Consider the following 12265-nt stretch of genomic DNA (forward strand, 5'->3'; position numbering starts at 1 on the left):
GACCAGCCAGGTGCCGGGACCCTCACCCGGTGGCGGCGCCTAGATGGGGGGCTTGGGGGAGGGGAGAATTCGGCCTCTCCCAACCTCCAGCCGCCAGCCTCCTGGCCACTCCAAACAGCGTTCAAAGTACAGACCTGTGTCCTTGAAGCGCCGTTTCAGGACCTGCCAGCCAGATGCTGCCCCTGGGCCGTACCGCGGCGAACATTCTGGGGCTACCAGCCTCCTCTCCTCTGATTGGGGGGGGTGTCTCCCCCAGAATGCGGGGTGGGCTGAACCAGCAGGCGAGTTGGTGGGGGAGCGAAAACTAGGAGTCTGAGACGGAACGTGGAGGACCCTGCCAGTCTCGAGTGGGGCGGCTTGGGGCCTTCAGGGATGGGCTCCCTGCGCTCGGACTCACAAGTGCCTTGTCCCTTGCGGGCACCTCTCGAGGACCGGGTCCGGGTTACTCCACTGGGTCTCCTGCCCCTCCCCGCTATCAGCAAGTGGAACGTCCTGCTTGGACGTTCGCACTGGGAAACCCGGCTCTGTGGGGTTTGTATTCTGGCTGTGCACTTACCCGCTCTGTGGCCTTGAACTGGTTGCCTAACCTCTCTGTGCCTCAGCGTCTTCGTCTGAGGCATTGTAAGAGGATCTACCTCAAAGGGCTGTTGTAAAGCTGAAGTGAGTGTTTAGACCTCGACTAGCAGTCAGCACAACTTTGCCCTCCTTGTTTGTATCTTGGCTCTGTCCCTTGCAACCCATGTCACAGTCACCTCCCAATGCCTCAATTTCTCATTTGCAAAATGGACCACCTCCTAGGGTTGTTATTACTATTCAACAAGTTAGTACAGATACAATGCTGTCCCCCTTTCCCTTGCTCTTTCCAGCCTCAAGCCCGCAGCACTCTCCTGCGCGGTCTTCCTTGAGCACTTGGAATCTAGATTGCTGCCCGGGTGCAGCGGACACCCTTGGTTCCCCAGGGCCCGGCTCGTGTCCTGACTCCTGGAGCCCGGGCGCCTGGACCCCCGGGGTTTGTCAACAAGCTCGGAGCCGAGTGCCTGAAGCGGAATGGCAGGGGCTTGGCAGCCGGGGACTGTTTGTGCCCCTCTGGCGAATGGCAGGCGTAGGGAGCCTGCGGAACAGACTCAAGATTGTCCGCGCTATGCGGACCTCTCGCACTCATCAATGCACCCCTTTGTGCAACAATACAAACTTTGTGGCTGCTGAAATATCCATTTTTTCCCCTTGAAAAGAGCTCCTGCGGCGAGCGGCTACCCTGGCGGCCAGAACTCATAGACTGCCGCCCCCAACCCCTCCCCAGCGGCCGGGCCCGTTTGCTGTCTCTCTGACTCTTGGCCCGGGGTCAGGCTCCCGGGGTCCCTGAGGTTTTGGGTCCCCGGGTGTTTGCACACTCGAGGGGTCCCAGAGGATGGGAGAGAGACGACAGCTGCCCGCCCCGGGGCTCTTTGCAGCCTTCGGGGCAGAGCCGGGAATGAGAGCTGGATCAGCCGTGCCCCGCATCCCGGGATCGGCGGGCTGGGAGGGGTGACCGCGTCCTTAACCTCTCGGGAAAGCTGGCGAACCCAGCACGCGGTAGTCTAAGTATGCTCTGCCACCTCCTGGGAGACACCGGTCCACCCAGCCGTAGCATCCACTGATTCAGTCTTTCATTCATTCATCACGGAGAGATTAAACACCCCTTCCCCGCCAAGGCTCCACAACCTGGCTTCCCCAAAGTGCCTAGAGACACCTTCAGACCGCAGGCGGGGAAGACGCTACTTGGTGTGAACGGATTTCCCTTAAGAGAAACAGAAACAGCGATGGACGCATAACTGGAGCCCCCGGATGAGACCCGAGAGTGCCCACGCCATGGAGGTTCCGGATTCCTTCGAACGGTCACTCCACGGGCATTAGCGGACGCTGGACGCAGAACCGGGCGGGGTAGGGGGGCGGCGAGGGTGGAAACTCTAGGGGCGGGGCCGAGACCCAAGAAGCTGGGAGTACTTTTGACGAACCGCAGTGGTCCTTCCTTTTCCTAGTAGGGGAGGCTCTGGGCCGCTACCTGGAAGGCGGGAGGTCGCGCCTGGGCGGCGAGAGGACCTCCCCGCGGTCCCCACCCCGGGCGGGTCCTCACCCTCGGCCCCGCCCCGCCGGCGAATTTTCACTAAACGTGTAACCCAGATGTCCTGGCCTCGGTTTGTTTACATTCTTGGGAACTGTTGTGGAAAAGGAAAAAAAAAAACCTAACTCCCTTCGACATACTGTCAAATATAGGAATGTGAGCTTTCGACAGGCCGGGGGTGGGGGGTGGGGGGGCCAGGGAAGCTGGCTTGAGGACTGGGGGCTATCGAGCTCGTAGGAGGAGCGCGCCGCGGTCACTCGCCTGCATCCGCACGCACACAAGGGCACGCCCACACCCTCACACTCGCGTCCGCGCACACCCTCGACTGGGGGAACCTGCTGTGCGCGGCGCGGCGTGGGGCGCACTACCTACAGGGGCCGGACGCTGGCCCGCGGGTCCCCGTGCGGGTCTGGGCTTCCCTGCAGGGCCCTCGCACACCATTCTCCCAACCGAAGAGGCCAAGAGTCTTAGTCCTCAACCAGGGATCCCCCATCCGATTTAGTTAGGGCCCCTAGTCTAGACACACCTGCAGAGAGAGAGCTGTCCGTGGCCCCCACCTCTTTAACCGGAAAAGGAGAAAGGGACTCTAGGTCTGGGCAGAAGGTGGAGGGCGGGCTGGGGTGGGGGTGGGGGGTCATTACCTGTTTAAAGACGCTGTCATGTCTTACCTTGACGTAAGACGACGTGTCAGGGACTGTCTGAAACATCCTGGGTTGGTGAGGAAGGGTCAGGAAGGCCCAAGAACCAACCTGTGTGGAAAGAACCTCAGTCACTGTCGAGTGGAGCAGGGTGAGTCCGTGGGAGGTATGAAGGGAGAAGGAAAAAAGAGGACAGGAAAGCTGCTGGGTAGGGGGGTGTGACTCCAATCCCCCTGGACCTGCGAGGGAGGGTGGGACGCAGGTACCCTTGCCCTTCCTATGCGTCTATCCCCCAGGCTGCATGCTAAGGCGTGTCTCTTTCCTGCAGTCCTGTAACCTTGTCCTATGGGCAATTGTAGACACCCTTCTCCCCCAGGACCTTCCTAGTTTGGTACCTGGAGGTGCAGAGAGGTGGGGGGGTGCCTTGGCCAGAGAAGAGGTGGCAGCTAGTATAGGGGGAGACCTCCTCACCAGTGCCACTGAAGGCCCCAGGAAACAGATATTTATAGAGTTGCCAACCCTGGGGCCCTGGGAGCACAGATCGTCTGCTTGACCTACCACCCTTAGGGCTCCATCAGTGACCCTCTGTCTCCCTCTTCCCTGCTGGGGGGCCACTTAGAAAGGTACCCTGGCTAAGCTTCCAGAGGTCTACAGAGGCCCCTTTCCCAGAGTGACTCCCCCCATCACTTTCAGAAAGAAAATAGGGTTTCCTGCAGAGACAAAGACAATGAATGAGGGGGCCTTGTTTCTAGTGGCAGGGGAGGTGCTGTCTGAGGCTTGAATATTTGGACTGAAGGGAGTGAAAACTGCTCTCGGGTGCCAGGTGCCTCTGTGTGAGTCTCTCTCTTCTTGGCCAAGTCTGGCCGCTGTCTGTCTCCTCTTTCTTCCCTTCCTTTCCTAAACCATCTCTAACGTGGCAGGGTGCAGCTTCTACGGCAGCCAATATGTTTCTGATAAAACACTTTTCTCCCCACTAACCAATTCCAGCTTTTTGGCTCCTGAAGCCACAACAGACATAGGCATTCAGGGACCAGGTACGTCTCTCTAGGCTCCTACATTCCCATCCACGGTTCTCTCCCACTGCCCTCGCTCCAGATTCGCCCCATTTTCTTTGAAAGTTGGAGTGAAATCTGCAAGAAGAGAGAGCAGGAGAGGGGAAATGACAGAAAAGAAAACCCGGGAGATAATGAGAGAAAGAAAGAGCCCAGAAAGCCTCTTGGCTGCAACTCGAGCAGGCAGCTGGGATGCTGCATGGCCCCCAGAGATCCCGAACCAACAGACACCCACCTTCGATACCTCTTCCTGCTCCCCTTCCTGCTCTGCCAGCAGGAGTCTGACTCTGGCAACTCCAGGGTGTTCAAGTTCTTGGTGCGAATCCTCTGCCCCTAGACTCCAGACCCTTGGCAGAGTGAAATTAAATCTGCTGACTGTGACTTGTGCCTTTATTTCCAGCATACCCAGACAGGCGCCCTCAACCCCAGCACATCCTCGGGGCTTCAGGAACCACTCAAGTCTATGCGTCTCCTCCCCTCCAGCCTCTCTCCAGCTCTCGTGGTCCCACTCCTGCTTCCTCTCTCTTTTCCGTCTTTTAATTTGATTTCCGTTTTCTTATCAATATCTCAACTGCTATCTGATGAATTGTTCTAATGGACAGCCACCCATCTGCCCCCAGCTGCTTTTCCAGAGACCCCCACTGTGTTACTTGGAAATGTCCAGGATCACCATAAACCATCATGTTTCAAAAATGTAGAGACACACAGCTGAGTCCAGCAATGAGGGGAGGTGGAAACCAGGACCTTCTTTAAGCTGGCTATTTACTTTCAAGTGATTGCAATGCAAAGAATTAGTCTTTACATTTAAACCAGACGAATGACCTCTATTTTGGTTTTTCAAGCCCTTAGTTACTTCTTTCTCTTGTTTGGTCCTCCCTAGATATATCCCTCCTGATTCACATTTTCTAGGCGGCATCTCTAAGAGCAAAGTGGACTGTGTTAGGGAACCAAGGCTATTACGGGATTTTGATTTTAAAATACACATTTTAAAACACTCTTGCTCTAGCACAACATTGTAAATCAACTATACTTTAATAAATAAATAAATAAAAGATACTCTGGTTAAGGAGTGGTTTCTGGGTCCTTAGATTTGTGTTTCCTTGAAATTTGAAGGTTGTTCAATCCTTGCCTTCCAGTTGTAGACCTGGGGGTCAGATTTGTGGGTTCATGCTCACAGAGCATTTCAGTTGCCCCATTCCGGGGCCACTCTCCACAGACCTGGCCTGGCTGATGGTCCCCTCCAGCCTGGGCCATTTTCCACATCCTGGGCTCCTCTCTCCAGAGCCTCCTGTAAAAGGGAACACAGCTCACCCGGCCCCAGACCAGAACCTTGGGGTGGGGGTGCGCGTTTCAAAGAAGGGAGTAGAGGTGACAGGTAAGAGTAGAGACTGTGTCAATTTGTAACAGCAAAACCTCCAGCTCTGTGCACCTCTGAGAATTAGTTTCTTCAGCCTTCCTCTCCTCTTCCTTCCTGGGGTATCCAGATCCCAGGTACCGGGATCCCAGCTACTTCGGTACACTGGACACTGAAATTTTGTTTAGTACTTGCTCCCTTGTCTCCGCCTCCCCGCTTCCCCCAACTGACTCTGGAAATTTCTGACCAAAAGGTAATGGCTTGGATTCCGTTTCTGGAGAAAGCACGCTTATCACCCAGATCTCCCCATGTGGGGGGTATGGACACCGGCGGCAGGGTTATTCATTATTTCCTTCTCAACAATATCCTGATTTTTCTCTCCATCCCTCCCCCAAAGCTCAACATATTGAAACATTTTGCTGCTTAATAAGAGCGGCCGGGGAGAGCTGGGAGGTGAAAGGCCAACCCTGGACCGTGACTGGGGCTGCTGGGTCTGCCGGGCTCTGCGCTGACGGCTGGGCTGCCCCCGCCCAGCACATTCCTGGCCACGGCTTAGGAAAACATGACAGCGCTGGGGAGGGGAAGGGGCTGAAGTACCAGGGCCATGGCCCCGTGCTTTGGTTCTTGGGATTCTTGGAGAGCTCGTCTTCCCTTGCAAAGGGAATAAACACTACTGCACACAGCCATGAATAAAACAGAAGGTGCTTCGTTAGATAATAATTCTACACTGATGTCATGCATTTTAAGGTAAGTTCTTTTTAGGAAAGTTAGAGATTTGAAAATGAAGAATGAAGACTTCTGCTGTCATAGAGGAGATGAAAATCTAAACAGATTGTCTAACTAATGCCTCACCACCCAGGTTAGGTTTTTCCATCGTTGGTCCTTCCTTTACTTTCTTTTTCCCTCCCTCCCACTCTTTCTCCTTCTACCTTCCTTTTCTTGAAGGTGATTTCTAAGAGATCCCTTGAGTACCTGCCCCTAGATTTTTAGCCCTTTCTTCTTTATGTTTTCACCGTTGGCGTTACATCTTTATTTGTAAAGATCCTCTGGAGTAGGAAATGGCAACCTGCTCCAGTAGTCTTGCCTGGAAAATCCCATTGACAGTGGAGCCTGGAGGGCTACAGTCTATCAGGCTGCAAAGAAGCAGACACCACTGAGCAACTGAGCATATACATACACACATACTATCTAAGATTTGCTCCCTTCATTAGACTGTAAGTTCCCTGAAGGCAGGAATTGAGTCTGTTTGGATACTCAGTTTCCATACTGCAATTGACCAGCAGAGAAGTAGAACAATTATTTAGCTCATGCAAGCTCAGTAGCTCAGTCGTGTCTGACTCTTAGCAACCCCATGGACTGTGGTCTGCCAGGGTCCTCTGTCCATGGGATTTTCCAGGCAAGAATACTGGAATGAGTTGTCATTTCCTACTCCAGGGGATCTTCCCAAGCCAGGCATCAAACCCATATCTGCTGTGTCTCCTGCATCAGCAGGTGGATTCTTTACCACTGAGCCACCTGGGAAGCCCAATTTTTTTAGCTACAATCCTCCTTTCTGACCAAAAACTAAAGAACAAATGCAAAACAAACAAATGAAATCATCACATTGTTATTAAGGAAAAACTAACCGGAAAATTATACCTGAGTGAGCAATCCTGATTCATTTTCTGCTTTGCAGGGTTACATGAAATCAATGCTCATGTATTGGTTTCATTTTTATATAAATGGCTTAACCAAGGAGCATGTGATCATCCCTTTCCCCAAGCGATTTGTGTATGGTCAACTGGTGGAAGTATCCCATCTCTGGGTTTGGTACCAAACTCATCAGGGTTGTGTGTGTGCATGGAGGGTAGGGATAAGGAGGTGCATACTCATGGCTTGAGCATGTTGTCCTATTTTCTACTTTTCTGGTAATTTTAAGAGCCAACAATGGGCATTCATCCCAAGGGTCATGCAAATAATAAAATCTTTTTGGTCCTGGGGAAAGAGATGAATTGAGAACAAAGTGAAGAATAATCTGGAATCCCTTTCAGGAAGGGTTTCAGGGCTGGACGTAGACCTGGAAGCCTGCCTTGTTTGTGCAGGTATGGGGGTGGGATGGGGAGGGTTCGGGATGCCCAGAGAGGAAGTGCCTATGGCCCTAACCATGCAGTCTGGGAGCAGAGGTGGAATGGAAGTAGACCCAGGTTCCCTTATCTTCCTGGAGGACATGACCAACTCCCTTTGTCACTTGAAGCCTTCGACTGGCCAGAAGAAAATTGCTGAAATGGGTAACAGCTGCCTTAAGAAGCCATGAATGAGAGGAGGATGAGGGGGAAGAGGCAGGAAGACTCAAGAAAGCCCTTATCCTTTCAACTGTTTTCAAAGGAGAAGGGGTGGGAACTTTCTTGCTCCAGGTACCAGCCTGCACCAAGCTGCTTCCTTGGGCTGTAGATTTGCAATCCAGAGCTTTGGTGGCGCGTGACTCTGGTGTGGAATTGAGAGATCAGGCCTACCACACTGGGCCATCCATGGGTTGTTAGCAAGACAATTCAGACCAGCTTTCTTATTTGGCAAATAAGAAGGATACGATTAGATCATCACCCGATGCCTTCCAATCAGAGCATGCTATAATTCTGTGAGATAATTTAACCCGGGAAAGGCTGTGAATCAAAGGCAAATTCACACACTAGGGTTAAAAAGTCAGTTCCAGTCCTGGGTCTGCTCCTGAAGACTGGTGTTAGGAGCTGAATGGTGTTCCCTTAAAATTAATATGCTAACACTCTAATTACTTTTCAGAATGTGACCGTATTTGAAGATGGGGCCTTTAAAGAGGTGAATAAGGTAAAATAGATGGGCCGTAATCCAAAAGGGCTGGTGTCCTTATAGAGGGGCTTCCCAGGTGGCACTAGTGGTAAAGAACCCGCCTGCCAATGCAGGAGACATAAGAGGTGTGGGTTCGATCCCTGGGTTGGGAAGATCCCCTGAGGAGGGCATGACAACACACTCCAGTATTCTTGCCTGGAGAATCCTACTGACAGAGGAGCCTGGAAGGTTACAGTCCATGAGTCGCAAAGAGTCAGACACGACTGAAGTGACTTAGCACGGACACAGGTCCTTACAGTAGAGGAGATTAGGACACAGAAATGTGGGAGCGCAGAAGGAAGACCAATTGAAGACACAGCAAGGTGTCCAACTGCAGACCAAGGGTAGAGGCCTCAGGAGAAACCCAACTTACCAAAACCTGAGTCTGGATCATCTAGTCTCCAGAACTATGAGAAAAGAAATTGTTTAAGCCACTAAGACTTTGGTATTTTCTTATGGCAATCCTCCCAGGCTAGTACCACTGCTGCTGCTGCTGCTAGGTCACTTCAGTCGTGTCCGACTCTGTGCGACCCCATAGACGGCAGCCCACCAGGCTCCCCCGTCCCTGGGATTCTCCAGGCAAGAACACTGGAGTGGGTTGCCATTTCCTTCTCCAAAGTATGAAAGTGAAAAGTGAAAGTGAAGTCACTCAGTCATGTCTGACTCTTCGCGACCCCATGGACTGTAGCCTACCAGGCTCCTCCATCCATGGGATTTTCCAGGCAAAAGTACTGGAGTGGGTTGCCATTGCCTTCTCTGAGTACCACTGAGGAATGGTATTTTGCTATGATTTGGTTTCTCCAAGCAGGTAAAAGGAATTGACTATGTTGATTCAATGTTTCTAGAAACTGCTGTGATGATCAATATCTGTTTATTGTATATCCCCTCTGTTTGAGGCCATGTATGGCCTTACGTATAAAGCAATGTTCTTGTCTTTGGGGTTCATTCTGCCCTTGATAAGGTCCAAAACCACACTGAGTTTCAGTGCCCTGTATGGATTTTTTTTTTTAATTGCCTTTGCTCCTAATAATGAGGAAGAAAGGAAGGAAGTTGCTTCCTGCTCATCCAAGACACAACTTCAGATTTTAAAGCGTAGCCAGTGAGGGATTCTGCCCCAGATAAGATCCAAAACCACAGTGAGTTTCAGTGTCCGGTATGGATTTTTCTTGTATTGCCTTTGCTCATAATGATGAGGAAGAAAGGAAGGAAGTTGCTTCCTGCTCTTCCAAGACGCAACTTCAAATTTTAAAGTATAGCCGGCAAAGTGTCATGCACCTTATCTCTCAGTGTCTGTGTTCTCTGGTGGACAGACTGCAAACCTAGATTGAGCTCCTACAAATTACAAGGAGAGAGAAGGGGTGGGAAATCTGCCCAGGGAGATAAGTGCAGGAAATTGAGGCAGTGACTTGAACAGAATGCATGAGTAGAGCAGTCAGACTGACCGGGGCTCTTTAGGTTTGTGTGACCTGATTGATTCTTTGGTTCCCATCACATAACAACACATACATACACTCACACACAAAGGCACATTCGTACATATTTTCAGTGTAAAAGAAGATCTACCTTAGCATGAGCAGCGTGGGATGCGCAGCGTGGGATGCACAGCAGTGAGCATCCAGAGCCAGGGTGGAGGATGACTGGGGCGCAGCCACCTGAACATGTATAAAAGAAAGCTCCTCCCCCAGCTGACAGAGTCACCCCTCACTCTCACCTATACATCAAACATGTGTAAATCTTCCCAGGACTGGGGATGAAGAGGTGAGGTTATTGGAGAATGAATGGGACCATGCTTTAAAGCAAAGTGGTGCTCAGAAGACCAAAGATTTTTTGTATAGTTTAGATTCATTCTTCTACAACCCTAAGCAAGTTTTCCCTCCCTTTAAAGTTATCTCTTCGTGGATATCAGTTAACTAATTTTATTTTAGTAGATAATCCCTGAGGTCTTTTCCAGCTTAAATTTTCATAACTCTAAAAACCCTGGTGGCTCAAACAGTAAAGAGTCTGCCTGCAGCGTGGGAGACCCGGGTCTGATGCCTGGGCAGGGAAGATACCCTGGAGAAGGAAATGCCACCCGCTCCGTATTCTTGCCTAGAGAATCCCATAGACAGAGGAGCCTGGGGGGCTACACTCCATGGGGTCACAAAGAGTAGAACACAATTGAGAGACTAACTTGCACTTTCAAGGGGTATATTACTAATCCCATCTATGGTTATATTTTTCCAGGTTATTGGGAGATGGTCTCCTTCCTTGCTTCTGTTTAAAAACTGTAGAATGTTTCCTTTTTCTAATAATGCCAGTGTGATTCCAGGTAGAGTGATGTTTATTCATCACAATGAATTAAATCATTCATTCATTTGTCAGGGGTGGGAGAATGAGTCATAAAAAAGACCTGAGTAGTATCACTTTGCTATTTCTGAGAAGGCAAAGGCTTGCAAAGACTATGTCATCTTTGCTCTATCAGTCTGGTCTCTGCTGCTGCTCAGTTGTGCCTGACTCTTTGTGACCCCATGGACTGTAGCCCACCAGGCTCCTCTATCCATGGATTCTCCAGGCAAGAATATTGAAGTGAGTTGCAGTCTGGCCTTACTCAACCCTAAAAAAGAGGAAAGAGAACAGAATTAAAAGAAAGCATCAGGTTCAGGACCTCTTGTGAAAAGAGTTGCCTTCACAATTTAGGGGGGAATGAATTGGTAACTAAAGGCTTTGAAACATAATTACACAGAGTGGGGCAGCTGGTCCATCTCCTTGCAACTTTGAAGTAGAAGATAATTGTGTTGGTTGAAAAAAAAAAAACACCTTTGGGGTACCCTCTGAACTCCAGGAGTTGGTGATGGACAGGGAGGCCTGGCATGCTGCGATTCATGGGGTCGAAAAGAGTCAGACACGACTGAGCGACTGATGTGATCTGATCTGAGGAAAATGCCACAGAAATGAGAGTGGACTTACCCTGACTGCCTAGGATAGGATAGAGAAATAGGATTCCATATTATTTGCCCTCTTCCTTCCTTAATGACCCTAATTTAATAAAAAGAAAAGTTATGTGTATATGCATAACCAATTCACTTTGCTATACAGCAGAAACTAGCACACCATTGTAAATCAGTTGTACTCCAATAAAAATTAATTTTAAAAAAGAGAAGAAAAAAACACAGAAAAAGCCAAGCTGGGCCAAGGCCAATACTATTTAACATGAAGGTCTTTGGCGCTTTTTTTAATGAAGATGATATTAGTGGGGTGATGAATAGAAAATTGAGGAGAGATATTAACAGTATTGGGCTTTCCAGGTGGCACAAGTGCTAAAGAACTCACCCACCAATGCAGGAGGCATAAGAGATATGGGTTCAATCCCTAGTTCCGGAAGATCCCCTGGAGGAGGGCATGGTAACCCAGTCCAGTATTTTTGCCTGGAGAATCCATGGACAGAGAAGTCTGGTAGGCTACAGTCCATGGGGTCCCAAAGAGTCAGGCACGACTGAAGCAATTTAGCACGCACATATAAACAATATTCCTCATATTTTAACGCCTAAGGAGAGTATTTTAAGAACTGAGAGACTTTTAGCCAAGCGCTTCCAACTTCCAGAGGAAAAAGATGCTATGTAAATACTTGCCTGATCAAATACTGGTCTGAAGTGTCATTATTATTATTTTGGTGACCTTCAGCTTTGACAGACAGTGGACATTGGGGTCCTGAACAGAGTATGGCCGCTCAGCATCACTTCAATGCACGCAAAACAATGTACCCCACTAAACACAATAAACGCTGGCGACCCACCGCCTGCCTTGTGAGTTCCTCTAGGGAACCTGGCTTTCTTAGATAAGAGATCAAAAGTGGAGGGTATGTTTTCATTTTCGTGGTGTGTGTTTTGAAGTCAGACTTTGTAAAATAAGATGTCTCCTAGAATTCTGGCTGAGGGCAAGAGGAGCATAGATGTGTTCCAAATCCTATTTTATCTTTGTAAAAGATCAAACTGGTAGGTGGCACGTAGATGAACTGAGTATTTGATTCAGGAATTCTCATTGTTTCGAAGGGATCCGTAAGCTGGCTTTGGAAAAAGAAAGAAATTATCTGTCACTCTCTGTGCAGCTTGCATGATGCTACCTTGGCTCTCTTTTACAAGAATTGTCCAGAACACAACAGGGTGGGGTGGAGTGGACCTTGAAGACATAGGGCTCCCCTTCAAGTGGGTAGTGTTCCCTCCTGTCCCCTCTCGACCTCTTCCCCGAGTTCTGACCAGAGAGTGAGATGGCCTGGGTGCAGCAATCAGAACTTGCTTGATTT

The sequence above is a fragment of the Bubalus kerabau genome, chromosome 5 (assembly GCF_029407905.1).
Source record: "Bubalus kerabau isolate K-KA32 ecotype Philippines breed swamp buffalo chromosome 5, PCC_UOA_SB_1v2, whole genome shotgun sequence".
Lineage (NCBI taxonomy): Eukaryota > Metazoa > Chordata > Mammalia > Artiodactyla > Bovidae > Bubalus > Bubalus kerabau.